The sequence below is a fragment of the Denticeps clupeoides genome, unplaced genomic scaffold, assembly GCF_900700375.1.
Source record: "Denticeps clupeoides unplaced genomic scaffold, fDenClu1.1, whole genome shotgun sequence".
Taxonomy (NCBI): Eukaryota; Metazoa; Chordata; class Actinopteri; order Clupeiformes; family Denticipitidae; genus Denticeps; species Denticeps clupeoides.
Window position 1 is genome coordinate 47,768 of NW_021629762.1, and position 22,839 is coordinate 70,606.

The 22,839-nt window shown below is 40.1% G+C and overlaps 7 pseudogenes; all 7 read left to right on the top strand.

The window, feature by feature from the left end:
* Positions 1 to 1,093: 1,093 nt before the first annotated feature.
* LOC114773628 (uncharacterized) lies at positions 1,094 to 1,212 on the top strand (annotated as a pseudogene).
* Positions 1,213 to 1,373: 161 nt separating this feature from the next.
* LOC114773633 (uncharacterized) lies at positions 1,374 to 1,492 on the top strand (annotated as a pseudogene).
* Positions 1,493 to 1,931: 439 nt separating this feature from the next.
* Positions 1,932 to 2,050, top strand: LOC114773648 (uncharacterized; annotated as a pseudogene).
* A 528-nt stretch (positions 2,051 to 2,578) lies between these two features.
* Positions 2,579 to 2,697, top strand: LOC114773634 (uncharacterized; annotated as a pseudogene).
* A 440-nt stretch (positions 2,698 to 3,137) lies between these two features.
* On the top strand, positions 3,138 to 3,256 carry LOC114773649 (uncharacterized; annotated as a pseudogene).
* Positions 3,257 to 3,784: 528 nt separating this feature from the next.
* Positions 3,785 to 3,903, top strand: LOC114773636 (uncharacterized; annotated as a pseudogene).
* Positions 3,904 to 9,547: 5,644 nt separating this feature from the next.
* Positions 9,548 to 9,666, top strand: LOC114773629 (uncharacterized; annotated as a pseudogene).
* The last annotated feature ends 13,173 nt before the right edge of the window (positions 9,667 to 22,839 follow it).

The window sequence follows — 22,839 nt, forward strand, 5'->3', positions numbered from 1 at the left end:
AACTATTGAAAAACTTTTAAAAATGAAAATATTTACATGGCTTTGTTAGCTTTTTTTACCTTTTCTCCATCATAATTTGACAGTAAAGTGGGAGTTTACACTCTTTGATATGTGTTCAAGCCTCTTTGGCTTAAAGTTCAAGATTTTCAAGCAGAGTTTGTGTATGGACAAACCAGCTGAAGAATGCCCAATCTTGTCTGATCTCAGAAGCTAAGAAGGCTTGGGCCTGGTTAGTACTTGGATGGGAGACTACCTGGGAATAGCAGGTGCTGTAAGCTTTAACTATTGAAAAACTTTTAAAATGAAAGTATTTACATGGCTTTGTTAGCTTTTTTGCCTTTTCTCCATCATAATTTGACAGTAAAGCGGGAGTTTTCACTCTTTGATATGTGTTCAAGCCCCTTTGGTTTAAAGTTCAAGATTTTCAAGCAGAGTTTGCTTACGGACATACCAGCTGAAGATTGCCCAATCTTGTCTGATCTCAGAAGCTAAAAAGGCTTGGGCCTGGTTATTACTTGGATGGGAGACTATGTGGGAATGCCATGTGCTGTAAGCTTTAACTATTGTAAAACTTTTAAAATGAAAGTATTTACATTACTTTGTTAACTTTTTTTTAAAGTAAGTTAAGGGGTATTTTCTTTCTTTGATATGTTTTCCCGCCTTTTTTCTTTTTTTTCTTTTTTTTTTTTTTAACTTCTCTTCAGGTTTCTTTGTCTGTGTGTGCTCTACAACGATCATTCACAGGCTTGGCTATGGAGTGGGGTGGAGCTGAATCGATTAGGTGGGGTTTTCCAGCCCTCGGCCTTAAGGTGCTACGCACCCTGATGTCAGTTTAATATCTGATACGTCATATTAACGGATATTTAGAACAGGGAGTCGCAAATAGGGCCTGCTCCATCCGCTCCATTCATCGACCCAGTATTGCATTGTCTCTAGAAGGTGTGCATTTTTTTTGTTGTATTGCAAATAAAAGCCTACCACTCCAACTTTTTGCCTTTTCTCCATCATAATTTGACAGTAAAGCGGAGTTTTCACTCTTTGATAAGTGTTCAAGCCCGTTTGGTTTAAAGTTCAAGATTTTCAAGCAGAGTTTGTGTACGGACAAACCAGCTGAAGAATGCCCAATCTTGTCTGATCTCAGAAGCTAAGAAGGCTTGGGCCTGGTTAGTACTTGGATGGGAGACTACCTGGGAATACCAGGTGCTGTAAGCTTTAACTATTGAAAAACTTTTAAAAATGAAAGTATTTACATGGCTTTGTTAGCTTTTTTTACCTTTTCTCCATCATAATTTGACAGTAAAGCGGGAGTTTACACTCTTTGATATGTGTTCAAGCCCCTTTGGCTTAAAGTTCAAGATTTTCAAGCAGAGTTTGTGTATGGACAAACCAGCTGAAGAATGCCCAATCTTGTCTGATCTCAGAAGCTAAGAAGGCTTGGGCCTGGTTAGTACTTGGATGGGAGACTACCTGGGAATACCAGGTGCTGTAAGCTTTAACTATTGAAAAACTTTTAAAATGAAAGTATTTACATGGCTTTGTTAGCTTTTTTTGCCTTTTCTCCATCATAATTTGACAGTAAAGCGGGAGTTTTCACTCTTTGATATGTGTTCAAGCCCGTTTGGTTTAAAGTTCAAGAATTTCAAGCAGACTTTGTGTACGGACAAAACAGCTGAAGAATGCCCAATCTTGTCTGATCTCAGAAGCTAAGAAGGCTTGGGCCTGGTTTGTACTTGGATGGGAGACTACCTCGGAATACCAGGTGCTGTAAGCTTTAACTATTGAAAAACCTTTAAAATGAAAGTATTTACATGGCTTTGTTAGCTTTTTTTGCCTTTTCTCCATCATAATTTGACAGTAAAGCAGGAGTTTTCACTCTTTGAAATGTGTTCAAGCCCCTTTGGTTTAAAGTTCAAAATTTTCAAGCAGAGTTTGCTTACGGACATACCAGCTGAAGATTGCCCAATCTTGTCTGATCTCAGAAGCTAAGAAGGCTTGGGCCTGGTTAGTACTTGGATGGGAGACTATGTGGGAATGCCATGTGCTGTAAGCTTTAACTATTGTAAAACTTTTAAAATGAAAGTATTTACATTATTTTGTTAACTTTTTTTTAAAGTAAGTTAAGGGGTATTTTCTTTCTTTGATATGTTTTCCCGCCTTTTTTCTTTTTTTTTTTTTTTACTTCTCTTCAGGTTTCTTTGTCTGTGTGTGCTCTACAACGATCATTCACAGGCTTGGCTATGGAGTGGGGTGGAGCTGAATCGATTAGGTGGTGTTTTCCAGCCCTCGGCCTTAAGGTGCTACGCACCCTGATGTCAGTTTAATATCTGATACGTCATATTAACGGATATTTAGAACAGGGAGTCGGCAATAGGGCCTGCTCCATCCGCTCCATTCATCGACCCAGTATTGCATTGTCTCTAGAAGGTGTGCACTTTATTTGTTGTATTGCAAATAAAAGCTTACCACTCCTACTTTTTGCCTTTTCTCCATCATAATTTGACAGTAAAGCTGAGTTTTCACTCTTTGATAAGTGTTCAAGCCCGTTTGGTTTAAAGTTCAAGATTTTCAAGCAGACTTTGTGTATGGACAAACCAGCTGAAGAATGCCCAATCTTGTCTGATCTCAGAAGCTAAGAAGGCTTGGGCCTGGTTAGTACTTGGATGGGAGACTACCTGGGAATACCAGGTGCTGTAAGCTTTAACTATTGAAAAACTTTTAAAAATGAAAGTATTTACATGGCTTTGTTAGCTTTTTTTGCCTTTTCTCCATCATAATTTGACAGTAAAGCGGGAGTTTTCACTCTTTGATATGTGTTCAAGCCCGTTTGGTTTAAAGTTCAAGAATTTCAAGCAGACTTTGTGTACGGACAAAACAGCTGAAGAATGCCCAATCTTGTCTGATCTAAGAAGCTAAGAAGCCTTGGGCCTGGTTAGTACTTGGATGGGAGACTACCTGGGAATACCAGGTGCTGTAAGCTTTAACTATTGAAAAACTTTTAAAATGAAAGTATTTACATGGCTTTGTTAGCTTTTTTTGCCTTTTCTCCATCATAATTTGACAGTAAAGCGGGAGTTTTCACTCTTTGAAATGTGTTCAAGCCCCTTTGGTTTAAAGTTCAAGATTTTCAAGCAGAGTTTGCTTACGGACATACCAGCTGAAGATTGCCCAATCTTGTCTGATCTCAGAAGCTAAGAAGGCTTGGGCCTGGTTAGTACTTGGATGGGAGACTATGTGGGAATGCCATGTGCTGTAAGCTTTAACTATTGTAAAACTTTTAAAATGAAAGTATTTACATTACTTTGTTAACTTTTTTTTAAAGTAAGTTAAGGGGTATTTTCTTTCTTTGATATGTTTTCCCGCCTTTTTTCTTTTTTTTTTTTTTTAACTTCTCTTCAGGTTTCTTTGTCTGTGTGTGCTCTACAACGATCATTCACAGGCTTGGCTATGGAGTGGTGTGGAGCTGAATCGATTAGGTGGTGTTTTCCAGCCCTCGGCCTTAAGGTGCTACGCACCCTGATGTCAGTTGAATATCTGATACGTCATATTAACGGATATTTAGAACAGGGAGTCGGCAATAGGGCCTGCTCCATCCGCTCCATTCATCGACCCAGTATTGCATTGTCTCTAGAAGGTGTGCACTTTATTTGTTGTATTGCAAATAAAAGCTTACCACTCCAACTTTTTCCTTTTCTCCATCATAATTTGACAGTAAAGCGGAGATTTCACTCTTTGATAAGTGTTCAAGCCCCTTTGGCTTAAAGTTCAAGATTTTCAAGCAGAGTTTGTGTATGGACAAACCAGCTGAAGAATGCCCAATCTTGTCTGATCTCAGAAGCTAAGAAGGCTTGGGCCTGGTTAGTACTTGGATGGGAGACTACCTGGGAATACCAGGTGCTGTAAGCTTTAACTATTGAAAAACTTTTAAAATGAAAGTATTTACATGGCTTTGTTAGCTTTTTTTGCCTTTTCTCCATCATAATTTGACAGTAAAGCAGGAGTTTTCACTCTTTGATATGTGTTCAAGCCCGTTTGGTTTAAAGTTCAAGAATTTCAAGCAGACTTTGTGTACGGACAAAACAGCTGAAGAATGCCCAATCTTGTCTGATCTAAGAAGCTAAGAAGCCTTGGGCCTGGTTAGTACTTGGATGGGAGACTACCTGGGAATACCAGGTGCTGTAAGCTTTAACTATTGAAAAACTTTTAAAAATGAAAGTATTTACATGGCTTTGTTAGCCTTTTTTACCTTTTCTCCATCATAATTTGACAGTAAAGCGGGAGTTTACAATCTTTCATATGTGTTCAAGCCCCTTTGGCTTAAAGTTCAAGATTTTCAAGCAGAGTTTGTGTATGGACAAACCAGCTAAAGAATGCCCAATCTTGTCTGATCTCAGAAGCTAAGAAGGCTTGGGCCTGGTTTGTACTTGGATGGGAGACTACCTGGGAATACCAGGTGCTGTAAGCTTTAACTATTGAAAAACTTTTAAAATGAAAGTATTTACATGGCTTTGTTAGCTTTTTTTTGCCTTTTCTCCATCATAATTTGACAGTAAAGCGGGAGTTTTCACTCTTTGAAATGTGTTCAAGCCCCTTTGGTTTAAAGTTCAAGATTTTCAAGCAGAGTTTGTGTACGGACAAACCAGCTGAAGATTGCCCAATCTTGTCTGATCTCAGAAGCTAAGAAGGCTTGGGCCTGGTTAGTACTTGGATGGGAGACTATGTGGGAATGCCATGTGCTGTAAGCTGTAACTATTGTAAAACTTTTAAAATGAAAGTATTTACATTACTTTGTTAACTTTTTTTTAAAGTAAGTTAAGGGGTATTTTCTTTCTTTGATATGTTTTCCCGCCTTTTTTCTTTTTTTTTTTTTTAACTTCTCTTCAGGTTTCTTTGTCTGTGTGTGCTCTACAACGATCATTCACAGGCTTGGCTATGGAGTGGGGTGGAGCTGAATCGATTAGGTGGTGTTTTCCAGCCCTCGGCCTTAAGGTGCTACGCACCCTGATGTCAGTTTAATATCTGATACGTCATATTAACGGATATTTAGAACAGGGAGTCGGCAATAGGGCCTGCTCCATCCGCTCCATTCATCGACCCAGTATTGCATTGTCTCTAGAAGGTGTGCACTTTATTTGTTGTATTGCAAATAAAAGCTTACCACTCCAACTTTTTTGACTTTTCTCCATCATAATTTGACAGTAAAGCGGAGTTTTCACTCTTTGATAAGTGTTCAAGCCCGTTTGGTTTAAAGTTCAAGATTTTCAAGCAGAGTTTGTGTATGGATAAACCAGCTGAAGAATGCCCAATCTTGTCTGATCTCAGAAGCTAAGAAGGCTTGGGCCTGGTTAGTACTTGGATGGTAGACTACCTGGGAATACCAGGTGCTGTAAGCTTTAACTATTGAAAAACTTTTAAAAATGAAAGTATTTACATGGCTTTGTTAGCTTTTTTTACCTTTTCTCCAAGGTAAAAACCTTCCAAGATGGCGCCGGTGAGGTCGGCTGCCGTCGCGACTGCTCCGACCAAGTTTAGTTTGTTTTTGTTTTTTAAACCCTCTTTTAACAACCCTACACCGGCAAATCTACCACCATGCAACGCATTAAATACAGTAGGGACACTCTTGTTTCTATTAGTATACAATGCACTTACAATACGATGACTTTGACTGCTTTACCGGATCCCAGCTGGCCGAGTGAAATCCTGAGAAAGAACAAAGGACGCGACGCGAAACGGCGGCCCCGGGGAAAACGAGCCGACGTCAGGAACAGGCTGAGGGCCCGTGCACACAGCACACCTCTGCCTAGCATCCTGCTCGCCAACGTCCAGTCACTGGAGAACAAGCTCGATGACCTCAGGGCCTGGGTAAAGTTCCAGAGAGACATCCGGGATTGCAACCTCCTCTGCTTCACCGAGACATGGCTGAACCCAGCGGTGCCGGACCACGCCATCCAGCCGGCCGAGTTCTTCTCGGTCCACCGCATGGACAGGACACGCGACTCGGGGAAGACAAGGGGAGGCGGAGTGTGTTTGATGGTAAATAGGAACTGGTGTAATTCAATTTCTCCCCTCACACACTCGTGCTCGCCGAATCTGGAACTACTGTCCATCAAGTGTCGTCCCTTTTACCTTCCTCGGGAGTTCACATCGGTCATCATCAGCGCCGCTTACATTCCGCCAAAAGCGGACACGGACACTGCCTTAGGCGAACTGCAGGAGGCGCTCACACAGCACCAAACACAGCACCGGGACGCTGCGCTTATTGTGGCAGGAGATTTTAATAATGCCAGCCTCAAACGCGCAGCACCGAATTTCCATCAGCACATCACCTGCCCCACCAGGGGCGAAAGGACACTGGACCATTGCTACACAACAATAAAGGACGGATACAGGGCACAATCTCGTCCACCATTTGGAAAATCCGACCACGCCGCCATCTTCCTCATGCCTAAATACAAACAAAGGCTTAAACAGGAAGTTCCGGTTCAGAGGGAGGTGACACGCTGGACGGACCAATCGGTGGCCGCTCTTCAGGACGCACTGGAGGACGCAGACTGGGACATGTTCCAGAGTAGTTCCGGAAACATCAGTGAGTTTGCGGAAGCGGTTGTGAGTTTCATTGGGAAACTAACGGACGACACCGTTCAGAAAACGATCGTCAGAACGTTTCTTAATCAGAAGCCGTGGGTGGATAAAACCATCCGCGACGCTCTGAAATCTCGCACCGCGACCTATAACGCGGGGCTTGCTTACGGGGACATGGAACCATACAAGGCTGCGTCATACAGCGTCAGGAAAGCGGTGAAGGAGGCGAAGCAGCGCTACGGGAAGAAACTGGAGTCACAACTCGAACAGAGTGACTCTAGGAGCCTGTGGCGGGGACTACGGACAATAACGGACTATAAAGCACCAACATCCGGTACGACGAACGCGGACGTGTCTCTGGCAGACGAGCTAAATACGTTCTATGCTCGCTTCGAGGCTGCAGCTAAAGACGCTAGCGATGCTACGGCTAGCGGCTCCAACAGCTGCAGACGGGAGGACACTGCCAGCACCGAGAACGCGTTCGTCATCACCGAGCATGATGTGAGGAGAGCCTTCAAGAGAGTGAACACCAGGAAGGCAGCAGGACCAGACGGCATCTCGGGGAGAATCCTCAGAGCCTGCGCGGACCAGCTAGCACCTGTGTTTACAGAGATATTCAACCTCTCTCTATCTCAGTCGGTGATCCCCACATGCTTCAAGGAGTCCATCATTGTTCCGGTCCCCAAGAAAACCCATCCTGCCTCCCTCAACGACTACCGCCCTGTAGCCCTCACCTCAGTAGTGATGAAGATCTTTGAACGGCTGGTCAGAGACTTCATCATTTCTTCACTACCAGATACACTCGACAGTTTGCATACCGTCCCAACTGGTCCACGGATGACGCCATATCACATCTCCTCCATACTGCACTCACCCACCTGGACACTCGGTAGGGAAATTATGTTAAAATGCTCTTCATTGACTACAGTTCAGCATTTAACACAATAATCCCTTCCACATTCACCACCAAGCTGGAGCACCTGGGACTCAGCTCATCTCTCTGTCAGTGGATCTCCAACTTCTTAACCGGGAGACCACAGGCAGTAAGGATGGGTGGACATGTCTCAGCCTCCATCACTCTCAGCACTGGAGCCCCCCAGGGCTGTGTTTTGAGCCCCCTGCTGTACTCCCTGTACACCCATGACTGTACAGCCACTACTAACTCCACCACCATCATCAAGTTTGCTGACGACACTGTCGTGGTGGGCCTGATCTCTGACAACGATGAGATGGCCTACCTGGAGGAGGTTGGAAATCTGGCGAACTGGTGCCAGAGGAACAATCTCCACCTGAACGTCAGCAAGACAAAGGAGTTAATAGTGGACTTCAGTACAAAGCAGGAGAGGACCTACCAGACCCCTGTCATCAACAGGAGCCCAGTGGAGAGAGTGGACAGCTTCCGTTACCTCGGTGTTAACATCACGCAGGACCTGTCATGGTCCTGTCACATCAACACCGTGGTGAAAAAGGCCAGGCAGCGTCTCTACCACCTCAGACGCCTGAGAGACTTCAGACTGCCCTCCAAGGTGCTCAGGAACTTCTACTCCTGCACCATAGAGAGCATCCTGACGGGAAATATCTCAACCTGGTTCGGGAACAGCACCATGAAGGACAGGCGAGCCCTACAGAGGGTGGTTCGATCAGCCGAACAAATCATCCGTACCAAGCTCCCTGACCTTCAATCTATCTACAGCAAACGGTGCTGCACCAGGGCCAGGAAGATAGTGAAGGACCTCACCCACCCCAACAATGGACTCTTCTCTCTGCTGCGATCAGGGAAGCGCTTTCGCTCCCTGAAGTCCAACACAGAGAGAATGAGGAGGAGCTTCTTCCCGCAGGCTGTCCAAGCTCTCAACATCAAGAGTACATAGAACTCATGCACTTCACCTCTAATCACTCCGGACTCTTTTGCACAAAACTTTGCACAAAACCACTTTGCACATAATCACTTTGCCCTTACTGCTCTTTCTTTTATGGCTTTTATGGCTCTTTCTTCTTCCTTAAACATTGTAAAAAACTGTAACTCATTTGCACACCTTCACCCTACCAGTTACACATATTTTATGTTAAAGACGTAAAAGTGTAATACTTGGTTATGTTTGCAATATTTGCATATTGGTTCACTGTTTACTTGCAACATTTGCAATACTGTGGTCTGTAGCAGTTGCAGAAAGCATTTCACTGCACATCATACCGTGTATGACTGTGTATGTGACAAATAAAATTTGAATTTGATTTGATTTGATTTGATCATAATTTGACAGTAAAGCGGGAGTTTACACTCTTTGATATGTGTTCAAGCCCCTTTGGCTTAAAGCTCAAGATTTTCAAGCAGAGTTTGTGTATGGACAAACCAGCTGAAGAATGCCCAATCTTGTCTGATCTCAGAAGCTAAGAAGGCTTGGGCCTGGTTAGTACTTGGATGGGAGACTATGTGGGAATGCCATGTGCTGTAAGCTTTAACTATTGTAAAACTTTTAAAATGAAAGTATTTACATTTCTTTGTTAAGGTGTATTTTCTTTCTTTGATATGTTTTCCCGCCTTTTTTCTTTTTTTTTTTTTTTAACTTCTCTTCAGGTTTCTTTGTCTGTGTGTGCTCTACAACGATCATTCACAGGCTTGGCTATGGAGTGGGGTGGAGCTGAATCGATTAGGTGGGGTTTTCCAGCCCTCGGCCTTAAGGTGCTACGCACCCTGATGTCAGTTTAATATCTGATACGTCATATTAAGCGGATTTTTAGAACAGGGAGTCGGCAATAGGGCCTGCTCCATCCGCTCCATTCATCGACCCAGTATTGCATTGCCTCTAGAAGGTGTGCACTTTATTTGTTGTATTGCAAATAAAAGCTTACCACTCCAACTTTTTGCCTTTTCTCCATCATAATTTGACAGTAAAGCAGAGTTTTCACTCTTTGATATGTGTTCAAGCCCGTTTGGTTTAAAGTTCAAGATTTTCAAGCAGACTTTGTGTACGGACAAACCAGCTGAAGAATGCCCAATCTTGTCTGATCTCAGAAGCTAAGAAGGCTTGGGCCTGGTTAGTACTTGGATGGGAGACTACCTGGGAATACCAGGTGCTGTAAGCTTTAACTATTGAAAAACTTTTAAAAATGAAAGTATTTACATGGCTTTGTTAGCTTTTTTTTCCTTTTCTCCATCTTAATTTGACAGTAAAGCGGGAGTTTACACTCTTTGATATGTGTTCAAGCCCCTTTGGCTTAAAGTTCAAGATTTTCAAGCAGAGTTTGTGTATGGACAAACCAGCTGAAGAATGCCCAATCTTGTCTGATCTCAGAAGCTAAGAAGGCTTGGGCCTGGTTAGTACACTCTAAAAACTGCTGGGTTAAAAACAACCCAATTTGGGTTATTTTGGTAACCCAGCGCTGGGTCAAAAAGGGACCAACCCATCGCTGGGTTATTTTGACCCAACAAGTTGGATTACACGTTTAACCCAGCATGCTGGGTTGTGATTTTTAACCCAACCTTTAGTTAAAATGACTATGCTGCTGGGTTGAATGCAACCCAAAATGGGTCAAATTTAATCTAGAAACTTGTGATTAAAATTACTAAAATAAAAACAATTTTACAGCAATACATACTTCAGTAATGGAATTTTATTCATGACAATACACGTAACAATGTGAATTAAGGACAATTAATCAGAATTATTTAACATTAGAAAAACGATTTGATATGTAAATGTAATATAATGCATAAACATCAATAGATAATAAAATTAGTGCAAACATGTAACTTCAGTTAAAATAGAAAAACATTTCATAACTTTAACAATCATGTGCAAACATCAGTAAAAGTTATTTGTAAGAAACATACAAAAATACAACATATGAAAAAGAACACACAAAATATGTATTTAAAATATGAAAACATTTCATAACATGCACAAACATTTATATACATTAGCATCAACATTCCATGTGAGAGAAATCAATCAATGGGATTACTGTTTGTCCGTAAAAATTAATGCTCGCAGGACTCTTATTGATGGTGTCTCCTCCCCAGGAAGTCCATACAACACAGTTTGTAGAAACTGCCACACCTGGGAACACTGCTTGGGGTAGTTCACATCAAAGACGTAGAATGCTTTAAAGCAAATGTCCACTGCAGCAAGCAATGTCCTTTGCTCAAGTGCTGTGTCATTTATTATAGCAAAGGCTTGAAAGCAGTGGTAGTCTCCAAGCATGAGAACATAAGGAAAATTAATGGACTCTTTTGAACGAAGATACTCAGCCATATTGGTCCCAATCTGAAAAAAGGAATAAATAAAAATTTAATGGTATAGATTTGTTAAGAACTCAACAGAGTAAAAGTTAAATATCTTTACAGTTACCTTTAGAACACCTAAAAAAAAAAAAAAACTTTAGGAGCATTAAAGACTCAACAAGACACACCATAACACACCAAGCTACCAGCCAGTGTTGGCATATTGTGAATCATGTAGTTTTATCAGTAGGTGTTAACTTACTGGCTGTATGTCTATGAAGGCTTTCCTGGTTTCAAGGAGAGTTGGTTTGAACATTTTTCTTCCAATTTTGTACACATGCGTTGGAAGGATTACAGGAAGGACTTGAATGGCGATGTCACTCTGTGTCTCTTTAAAATAAAAATAAATCACATTAATTTATCACAAAATTGTGTTACAAAATACAACACTGAAAAAGAAAATGGAAATTGTCCTTACTAACAGTCATTTTTATATAAAGAGACAATATTATCCTTTTGGGGATTAATGGGAAAGTAATTCATTTTGTAACACTGTTTGCTTAATACCCATTACCTGCTGACATTGTTTCTATGTCGTGAAGTAGATTAAGAGCTTGTTTTTGTTTGCTGGCAAACAGTAGAATCTTTTCCTTAAACACAGATACCCAATTTTCTGTGAGGTTTGAAGCACAGTCTGGATTCAAAATTAAAAAATCCTGGGATATCTAAAAAGCAGAGAACAAAGACAAACATGGCAAAAGTTGCCCGGAGTGTCGAGGAGACGTGGATACTCCTTGGCTATTTCCATTATAGTCTTGGATCCATCGTTACGAATCCATTTGGCCCTTTGGATTGCTGTCTCTTTCATGTACTGCTCGACCTGACTTGCTGGCCAGATATTATTTCTGAGCCACTCTATCAATTGAGTCACTCTTTCCGAGTCCACATTTGACTCTGTTGTGAGAAGAACCATACATCACAAACATGCAGCAATTAATGTTGGCAAATAGAGGTCGTATTCATACCAAACAGTTACGTCTTTAAAAGGGGTCATCGAATGCCCGTTTTTCACTCTTTAGGGTCTTGGATTTGATCAAACTTAAAACGATACCAAACCCTACACAGATGTACCCACATACCTGGCAAAGTAAAATTACTGCTGTCTCTTGGGTTGTCTGAAGAAACTGGTTTTTGTCTTCCTCTTCGGATCTTTTTGCGCACGTTCCGAAGACGCTCTTCAAGGAAGCCTGTGGCAGGTCTGTGAAATCTACCTGGACTGAACCATGCCTCCTTGTGTTAAAAAAATACAAAAACAGAATTAGAAAATACAACATTGTCTCAAGATCCAAGATGTTGATGTCTTTCTTTCTTTCTTCAGTCGATTATCAATTAGTAATCAGATTGTGAGATACAGAAAAAAATATTCAGAAAAATTAAATCCTTGTCTTAGGACACTGTACTCACATAGCCTTTACCCTGGCAATCCTTAAGGCATGGAAATTGTTCAACTACTGATGAAGCCAGGGTGACTTTTGTTGCTCCACTTGGACTAAAAGAAAAATTATTTAGATTTTTAACAATACTACATACATACACATTAACGCATTTAATATCTCAAATGATATTTTTGTCATTAAATCCATTACTTAAATTTGTACTTACTTTTCTTCAAAGCGCTCAATTAGATGCGACACCAAGATACGAACCATCGCTTGTCTTTCTTTAAGCGAAATGCAGTTCCTTTTTTCAATGGCATCCACAATACTGCTGCCACAGGATGTTGCTGCAAGGATGTCTCTTACATTCTAAATAAATAAAAATAGCGAACACAATATTGCAGTATAGCTTGTCAGTGAACTACGGCTCGTTAAATGCTGCTCTCTCTCACAGCATGTGATCAGCTTTACTGACAAGATGCCCATGATAATTGCATTTGATTATGTACACTGACCATACACACACACACACACACAAAATCTATCTCAGACTTGGACCTTACAAATGCTGCTGCTTGCTCCCCCCTTCTTCTGTGCTCAGGACCCTGTTGCTGCTCCCTAGGTCCTGTTGTTGTAGTTGCAGGCTCTTTGATGGATTCCTTTAATAAATAAAACTGAATAATAATTCACATGTCTGCATTTTTAACAGGACATTTAATTTGAACTAAGCTATTACTTTCAGTAAAACTTACATGTATTGCGATGTCCCCATGATGACTTGAAATTTGTTGATATTTGTATAATTTTGTTTAAATGTGCATGAGGTAGTATTTAGTAGTAGGTGTACACAAGCATGGACTACTGCTGTTTTTCATCACATGCTACCACAACCCCGTCCATCCGTCCCCAAACATCTCCAATAACCCCCCTCTCGCCCCCTCCTAAAATAGCCTATATCGCAGCGAGATGTAATGGTGGTTCTCATTGTCCTTTAAGGACATCACAACTTGTAGAGGGTGGTGATCTTCAAGAGAGTGAATATCCACCAAATCAAGCACAGAAGAAGGAGACACAGAGAATGCAAAATAATGCCTGTCAAATCCAATAGTGTCCCATTTTTTCACAATGAATTTGACTTTGGAGTCAAAAACCACAACATTCCTAATGGTTGCAAACTGGGGCTCACCATCAGCAGAGTGAGATACAAAAAGTGTCATTCCTGGCCTATAGGTTGCTCCCTTGTATTTAATCCAAGATGGCAAATAGACATCTGAGAACAATGGGATTCCTTCAAAACCACATTTCACTTTCTCAAAATCGTCTATAGACGCCAGGAGTGTGGTGTATCCTGGACCAACTTCAAAGTCAAATGAGAACATCTTCTCAGACAGCAAGGTGTAGCACAACATCATCTGATGTCGGAAAGCCTGTGTTTTACAAATGTTCCGAAAATTGCAGGTTATATGACTTAGTCTTTTGAAAAAACCATGTTTTGCCTCAAAACGCATGGACCAGAACCGAACCAAAGGTCCAAGTCTCCTGATGGCCCCAGGAAGCATGAAGTGGTGCTTTGGCTTCAAATGCCTGTCTGGATAAAGCTCCAAAAACAGACTATGGTGTTCCTCAATCAGATGCTGCAAAAATATAACTGCCTCTGCAGTCAAGGCTGGAGAGAAAATCAGCTCCATACAGCTAAGTAATGAAAGCAGTAGTTCCCAGTATTTCTCACCTTCTGGAATCAAATCCCCTATCATAAGAGGGAGCAACCTTAGAAGGCACCACGTCTGTGCTGCTGTTTGCCTCATGGCCCCATCAGGGTTTTTAAGATCCTGAGGTTTGATAACAGATGGCTTATTGTGACTATCAGAAAAACCATAAATCAAAGTTTGTAAGTCTATTATTCAGCTGATCAAGTGTCAAGAGTTTTTGTTCAATCAGAGAATTAAGAACAAGCTTGATTTCGTAACCTCCAACCCCTTCCAGAATGTCGTGCATGACATCAGGAGTTACATTGTCAGTTACATGGTAGAACTGAAGTTTATTGAGTGAACACTCTCTTTTAATGCCAGTTTCAGTTGGGTTATTCTGAAGTAGATCAGAGTGGTAGTTAATCCTGTTGCGCATGACTGACAGGTCTTCAACTGTCTGTTCTCTCAAAACCTCTCTTTGAACCAGACACCATCGACACACAGTTTTCCCTGAGAAACTTTCTGTGTAGCCTAGGATGGAATTAAGACCCAGGTTATCCCCACAAACCTGTGCAACGCCTGCTTTAATAGTGCCCTTGAAATGTTTTGTGTGAACCTGAACTCCTTCCAATTCTAGATCCTTAATCTCAGACACAATTGGATCTAAAACAGAATTTATTCCATAAGTTTTTATGTCGTCCGTCTTGTACACTGCCAACAAGAAGTGAGAGTTTAGGTTGGATAGATACTCAGGTCGCAAGCATTTAAGTGTAAAATAAACAAAGCCTAGCTTGTGAACTGAGGTTTTAGATCCAAGTGGATTTACCATCTCGCATTCATCGTTGTACAGTACAAGAGGAATGGACAACTCTTTGGAAAAGAGTTCACTAGCTTTAAAGATTGTGCCATCTCTAAAATCTTCAAGAGCAGTGCTTTCTTGATTTTGTCCATTGTTCCTGGACTTTCTAAAACCAGCTTTAGCAAAGGCCTTAAAGGAATTAGCTGAAATGTATCTCGGACTGCCACTTGTTTTACTGTCCCCATCAACGTGTCTCTCTTTTGAGTATATGAGACACCAGGGAAAGGCACTTCTTTTGGATGCAAGAAGAATCCAGTTTGAGTAAAATATTGCATTTGCTTGTACTCTGACTCAAAGCCCCGAAATGGATGCGCTGCAAATGCAAAATGTTCTAAAAAAATTCTGGCTCTCAGGACTATCGATGTGGCCTATCTCTCTTAAAAAAAGAGGCAGTTTTTCTTTGTAGAGATTCAATAACATCACTGACAAGGCTAGATGTGTGTTCTACCACACAATTAACAGAACTCAGTGTCTGGGAGGAATTTGACTTTAATTTTGCTAAAAACAATGCTACTTTGTCTCTTATATTTTCCTCCTCAAACTCATCACATTGTTCTTCAGAAATTTCATCACATTCCTCATCACTCTGTTCAACAGTTTCTAAAACTGAATTTGATGAATAGTTCTCAGGCTCAACCAAAGGGGCTTCCTCCATTTCATTAGCATGCTTCAGTAGGTGTCTTCTAAATGACCTAATAATACTGAACGTGCGATTACATCCAGTTTGAGCACACTGAAAGTATGTTGATGTAGAATATACATGATGTACAACTTTCAAATGTGAAAAAAATTCTCTGATATCAGATCCCAAAGACCTTTTGCATTTAAAGCAAATGTACCCCATTCTGTCTACACCTAATAACTTACATCAAGCACATTCTTGAGGTACTTCTTGAATTTTAAACGAAGTCCAATAATAGGGATAAGAGAAGTCAGTGTGACATCTAAAAGAAGGAGGGATTCTTGATCGATCTTCTCAGCTGTAAGTAAAAAAATATGCAGAACACAACAGCTTGTTAACAGCTGGCAGGATATCCAAATGCTATCATCGACCTCAAATAATATATGGCTTATCATCTGAAATACAGTGGCAACTTTACATGGCTGCTCAATCTAATGCTAATGTAGAAATATGTGCACTGTGGAAATGTCTGTGCAGAGTGTGGAAAATGAACAGTAGTACAGTAGTCACAGCATGACAGATGGAGGCACCTGTGTGGTCACTTGCTCTTAAAATACTCTTATACATTTAGATAAGAGTAATACACCTTTTGAATATGTAAAGACACTACATGTCTCAGTGTGCACTCACAATAACAACAAAACACTGCAATTTTGTTAAATTATGAAAGTAACAGGATGTGCTTTCTGTGGTCTCGGTCTCTATGAACTGTACTGATGCGGTACTCCGAAACTGTTTCGCCTTATAAAACAGGCAATGTGGGCAATTATAGACTAATTATTATGATTTAAATGGTTTATTAATAAATGTGCAATTATCTGACTAATGCGTCAAACGAACATCACAAGTCATCCAGACAAATCTTTAGGCAAGGACAGCCCTAATGATTACAATGAACAGAGTAAAATATTACAACATACCTTCAAATGTGGGAATTAACACTTCAAGATTCCATTCACTTAGTTTAGCTTTCACGTATTCATCCATCTGAAATAGAATAACAAATAAAATACATTTTAGCGTTATGATCTAATTTAATTGTACATCCCAAATTATAAAGAGTGGCAAGGCAAAATTAGCAGTCTGACATGAACCTAGTTACCCTTTATAGAACTAGCAGAACTATATGTGTGTGTATGTATATATTCAGAAACTTAACTGTATTAAATAAAACTGCCATTAAACCACTGTAAACCATTGTAATCTCTAAACAAAATACATACAGCAACGTATTTATCTTCCTCCATTACAAACTCATGAAATGTCTGCAAAAAGTTGTACAACACTTATAACCAGGATTAACTTTTTTTTTTTTTTTACATATGAAATGGCAACAGTGTTATTAACCATCTAAAATACAACATTAAACTAAAAAACCCCTTTCATAGCGTATATGCAAAATAAAGCATACCGATCTCCGTTCTCCTCTCCTTCCCCTCAGAATTTTCCCGCCCGTCTCCTACCCCCGCAGCTTTCTCTCAGAAACTTTTCTTTCATTCCTTAATAAAAAAAATGTTGCCCTTCATAAACTTTTTTTTTCGCCCTTCATAAACTTTTTTTCGCCTTTCAGAAACCTTTTTTCGCTCTTTGATATGTGTTCAAGCCCCTTTGGTTTAAAGTTCAAGATTTTCAAGCAGAGTTTGCTTACGGACATACCAGCTGAAGATTCCCCAATCTTGTCTGATCTCAGAAGCTAAGAAGGCTTGGGCCTGCTTAGTACTTGGATGGGAGACTATGTGGGAATGCCATGTGCTGTAAGCTTTAACTATTGTAAAACTTTTAAAATGAAAGTATTTACATTACTTTGTTAACTTTTTTAAAAGTTAAGGGGTATTTTCTTTCTTTGATATGTTTTCCCGCCTTTTTATTTTTTTTTTAATTTTTTTTTTCTCTTAACTTCTCTTCAGGTTTCTTTGTCTGTGTGTGCTCTACAACGATCATTCACAGGCTTGGCAATGGAGTGGGGTGGAGCTGAATCGATTAGGTGGGGTTTTCCAGCCCTCGGCCTTAAGGTGCTACGCACCCTGATGTCAATTTAATATCTGATACGTCATATTAAGCCATCCATATTCTTACTTTGTGATATAAAGAGTCATTTAGAATATCTTTCCAGCATCGATCAAGATCCAGCTTCAGAATGGACTTCATTAACAAAATGTTGTTTATGTAGCTTTATTCCTATAGAGCTTCACCACAGTGACCAATCTGCAACATTCCTCTGTCATGTATCCTTAAACAGAAGCATTCATTCATATTATAGAAAATAAGTGCTTCTCTTTGGGGTAGCTAAACAGATGACAGTCATCTGCATGTAATTTGACCTGTTGTCAAAATGTGCAACTTACAAAGTAAAAATCCAAAAGCAGACAACTCCCTTAACTTTAGCAACTCTCTTGTCAAACCTAAAGCAGAAAGTGCTATTAAGTTGGGGTATTTGGCTTCAACATGTCATCTACTTCGGGTCATGGAAGAACTTTCTTCAATGTGTGCAAAAACTACCACAATCATTACAGTTTTCCAAAAGTCTGTATTTGGTCATTAGGTCTCCTCAATCAGAAGCATTCATTTTACATCAAGACAGTAAGTGCTTCTCTTTGGGGTAGCTTCACTGAGCCAAGAGCTTCAGATTAGTTTGATTTTTTTTTCCATTCCAGTTAATAGTGTACATTGGAATGTATGGTTTAAGGAATAAAAAGAGACAACTCCCACAACTTTAGCATCTTTCTTGTCAAAGCTTCAACAGAAAGTGCTATCTAGTTGGGGTATTTGGCTTCAAAATAATCATCTGTAAAAAAGACAATAACTTGGCCCTGGTCCTGGATGAAACCGGCTCTTTATAAAAAAGGACTTCATGGTGGACTGCAATGTCATTTTGAGTTGAAACGAAAGCAGGAAAAAAATTTAAAACAAAAAAATATATTTAATCAATCCATTTGCACAGTGGTCTGTAATTGCTCAGTTTTGAGAAGAATTGACTTACAGGTTTCCTGAAATAAAAGGTGCATTGTTTGTGTCATGGTGTTAATTTCTCAGCCATTGACAAGATATTTGAATACTAAATTTGAGAGTGCATGTGGGTGGAGCTGTGAATTCTCCCATTATGCTCTTATCACCCAGCACGCTTTAAAGCAGAGTCCATACTTATCGTTCTTTAGTTGACAGAGAACATGGGAACAGACCTGTTGTCCAAGAGATTTCTGGCTGTTGTGGTGATTCATCTGGAGGATGCCAAGGCTGGATGGTCCCTAGACTGGCAGAAAAAAGGGGTTCAATTCATTAACTTACATCTGACTCAGAGGCTTCCCAAATAATGACACTGACTTGCTTTCAGTTATTGGTAAGTGCTATTTGTTGGAGTAGTTTATTGTGACTCTAACAATGTCACGTTTTCCTTATGTTGTGCCATGCTTGGCTAACTGTAACTGACTCCAGGCAAACAAAGCATGATGACTTTGGAGGAAAAATTTAAAACAGCATTTTACCTAGTACTTTTGTTTGATGAAGTCTTTTTTTCTGCTGTGTAATACAATTGTCTGAATGTACCCCTGACTTTAGCATACTTACTTTGTCTTAAATGTAAGTGCTACCAAGTTGGGGCAGCATTTGGTTCAAATGACTCAAAGATTGAAAAAAGCCATCCATATTCTTACTTTGTGATATAAAGAGTCATTTAGAATATCTTTCCAGCATCGATCAAGATCCAGCTTCAGAATGGACTTCATTAACAAAATGTTGTTTATGTAGCTTTATTCCTATAGAGCTGCACCACAGTGACCAATCTGCAACATTCCTCTGTCATGTATCCTTAAACAGAAGCATTCATTCATATTATAGAAAATAAGTGCTTCTCTTTGGGGTAGCTAAACAGATGACAGTCAACTGCATGTAATTTGACCTGTTGTCAAAATGTGCAACTTACAAAGTAAAAATCCAAAAGCAGACAACTCCCTTAACTTTAGCAACTCTCTTGTCAAACCTAAAGCAGAAAGTGCTATTAAGTTGGGGTATTTGGCTTCAACATGTCATCTACTTCGGGTCATGGAAGAACTTTCTTCAATGTGTGCAAAAACTACCACAATCATTACAGTTTTCCAAAAGTCTGTATTTGGTCATTAGGTCTCCTCAATCAGAAGCATTCATTTTACATCAAGACAGTAAGTGCTTCTCTTTGGGGTAGCTTCACTGAGCCAAGAGCTTCAGATTAGTTTGATTTTTTTTCCATTCCAGTTAATAGTGTACATTGGAATGTAAGGTTTAAGGAATAAAAAGAGACAACTCCCTCAACTTTAGCATCTTTCTTGTCAAATCTTCAACAGAAAGTGCTATCTAGTTGGGGTATTTGGCTTCAAAATAATCATCTGTAAAAAAGACAATAACTTGGCCCTGGTCCTGGATGAAACCGGGTCTTTATAAAAAAGGACTTCATGGTGGACTGCAATGTCATTTTGAGTTGAAACGAAAGCAGGAAAAAAAACGAAAACAAAAGACTATATTTAATCAATCCATTTGCACAGTGGTCTGTAATTGCTCAGTTTTGAGAAGAATTGACTTACAGGTTTCCTGAAATAAAAGGTGCATTGTTTGTGTCATGGTGTTAATTTCTCAGCCATTGACAAGATATTTGAATACTAAATTTGAGAGTGCATGTGGGTGGAGCTGTGAATTCTCCCATTATGCTCTTATCACCCAGCACGCTTTAAAGCAGAGTCCATACTTATCGTTCTTTAGTTGACAGAGAACATGGGAACAGACGTGTTGTCCAAGAGATTTCTGGCTGTTGTGGTGATTCATCTGGAGGATGCCTAGGCTGGATGGTCCCTAGACTGGCAGAAAAAAGGGGTTGAATTCATTAACTTACATCTGACTCAGAGGCTTCCCAAATAATGACACTGACTTGCTTTCAGTTATTGGTAAGTGCTATTTGTTGGAGTAGTTTATTGTGACTCTAACAATGTCACGTTTTCCTTATGTTGTGCCATGCTTGGCTAACTGTAACTGACTCCAGGCAAACAAAGCATGATGACTTTGGAGGACAAATTTAAAACAGCATTTTACCTAGTACGTTTGTTTGATGAAGTCTTTTTTTCTGCTGTGTAATACAATTGTCTGAATGTACCCCTGACTTTAGCATACTTACTTTGTCTTAAATGTAAGTGCTACCAAGTTGGGGCAGCATTTGGTTCAAATGACTCAAAGTTTGAAAAAAGCCATCCATATTCTTACTTTGTGATATAAAGAGTCATTTAGAATATCTTTCCAGCATCGATCAAGATCCAGCTTCAGAATGGACTTCATTAACAAAATGTTGTTTATGTAGCTTTATTCCTATAGAGCTTCACCACAGTGACCAATCTGCAACATTCCTCTGTCATGTATCCTTAAACAGAAGCATTCATTCATTTTATAGAAAATAAGTGCTTCTCTTTGGGGTAGCTAAACAGATGACAGTCATCTGCATGTAATTTGACCTGTTGTCAAAATGTGCAACTTACAAAGTAAAAATCCAAAAGCAGACAACTCCCTTAACTTTAGCAACTCTCTTGTCAAACCTAAAGCAGAAAGTGCTATTAAGTTGGGGTATTTGGCTTCAACATGTCATCTACTTCGGGTCATGGAAGAACTTTCTTCAATGTGTGCAAAAGGTCTCCTCAATCAGAAGCATTCATTTTACATCAAGACAGTAAGTGCTTCTCTTTGGGGTAGCTTCACTGAGCCAAGAGCTTCAGATTAGTTTGATTTTTTTCCATTCCAGTTATAAGTGTACATTGGAATGTAAGGTTTAAGGAATAAAAAGAGACAACTCCCTCAACTTTAGCATCTTTCTTGTCAAATCTTCAACAGAAAGTGCTATCTAGTTGGGGTATTTGGCTTCAAAATAATCATCTGTAAAAAAGACAATAACTTGGCCCTGGTCCTGGATGTTTAAATGTGCATGAGGTAGTATTTAGTAGTAGGTGTACACAAGCATGGACTACTGCTGTTTTTCATCACATGCTACCACAACCCCGTCCATCCGTCCCCAAACATCTCCAATAACCCCCCTCTCGCCCCCTCCTAAAATAGCCTATATCGCAGCGAGATGTAATGGTGGTTCTCATTGTCCTTTAAGGACATCACAACTTGTAGAGGGTGGTGATCTTCAAGAGAGTGAATATCCACCAAATCAAGCACAGAAGAAGGAGACACAGAGAATGCAAAATAATGCCTGTCAAATCCAATAGTGTCCCATTTTTTCACAATGAATTTGACTTTGGAGTCAAAAACCACAACATTCCTAATGGTTGCAAACTGGGGCTCACCATCAGCAGAGTGAGATACAAAAAGTGTCATTCCTGGCCTATAGGTTGCTCCCTTGTATTTAATCCAAGATGGCAAATAGACATCTGAGAACAATGGGATTCCTTCAAAACCACATTTCACTTTCTCAAAATCGTCTATAGACGCCAGGAGTGTGGTGTATCCTGGACCAACTTCAAAGTCAAATGAGAACATCTTCTCAGACAGCAAGGTGTAGCACAACATCATCTGATGTCGGAAAGCCTGTGTTTTACAAATGTTCCGAAAATTGCAGGTTATATGACTTAGTCTTTTGAAAAAACCATGTTTTGCCTCAAAACGCATGGACCAGAACCGAACCAAAGGTCCAAGTCTCCTGATGGCCCCAGGAAGCATGAAGTGGTGCTTTGGCTTCAAATGCCTGTCTGGATAAAGCTCCAAAAACAGACTATGGTGTTCCTCAATCAGATGCTGCAAAAATATAACTGCCTCTGCAGTCAAGGCTGGAGAGAAAATCAGCTCCATACAGCTAAGTAATGAAAGCAGTAGTTCCCAGTATTTCTCACCTTCTGGAATCAAATCCCCTATCATAAGAGGGAGCAACCTTAGAAGGCACCACGTCTGTGCTGCTGTTTGCCTCATGGCCCCATCAGGGTTTTTAAGATCCTGAGGTTTGATAACAGATGGCTTATTGTGACTATCAGAAAAACCATAAATCAAAGTTTGTAAGTCTATTATTCAGCTGATCAAGTGTCAAGAGTTTTTGTTCAATCAGAGAATTAAGAACAAGCTTGATTTCGTAACCTCCAACCCCTTCCAGAATGTCGTGCATGACATCAGGAGTTACATTGTCAGTTACATGGTAGAACTGAAGTTTATTGAGTGAACACTCTCTTTTAATGCCAGTTTCAGTTGGGTTATTCTGAAGTAGATCAGAGTGGTAGTTAATCCTGTTGCGCATGACTGACAGGTCTTCAACTGTCTGTTCTCTCAAAACCTCTCTTTGAACCAGACACCATCGACACACAGTTTTCCCTGAGAAACTTTCTGTGTAGCCTAGGATGGAATTAAGACCCAGGTTATCCCCACAAACC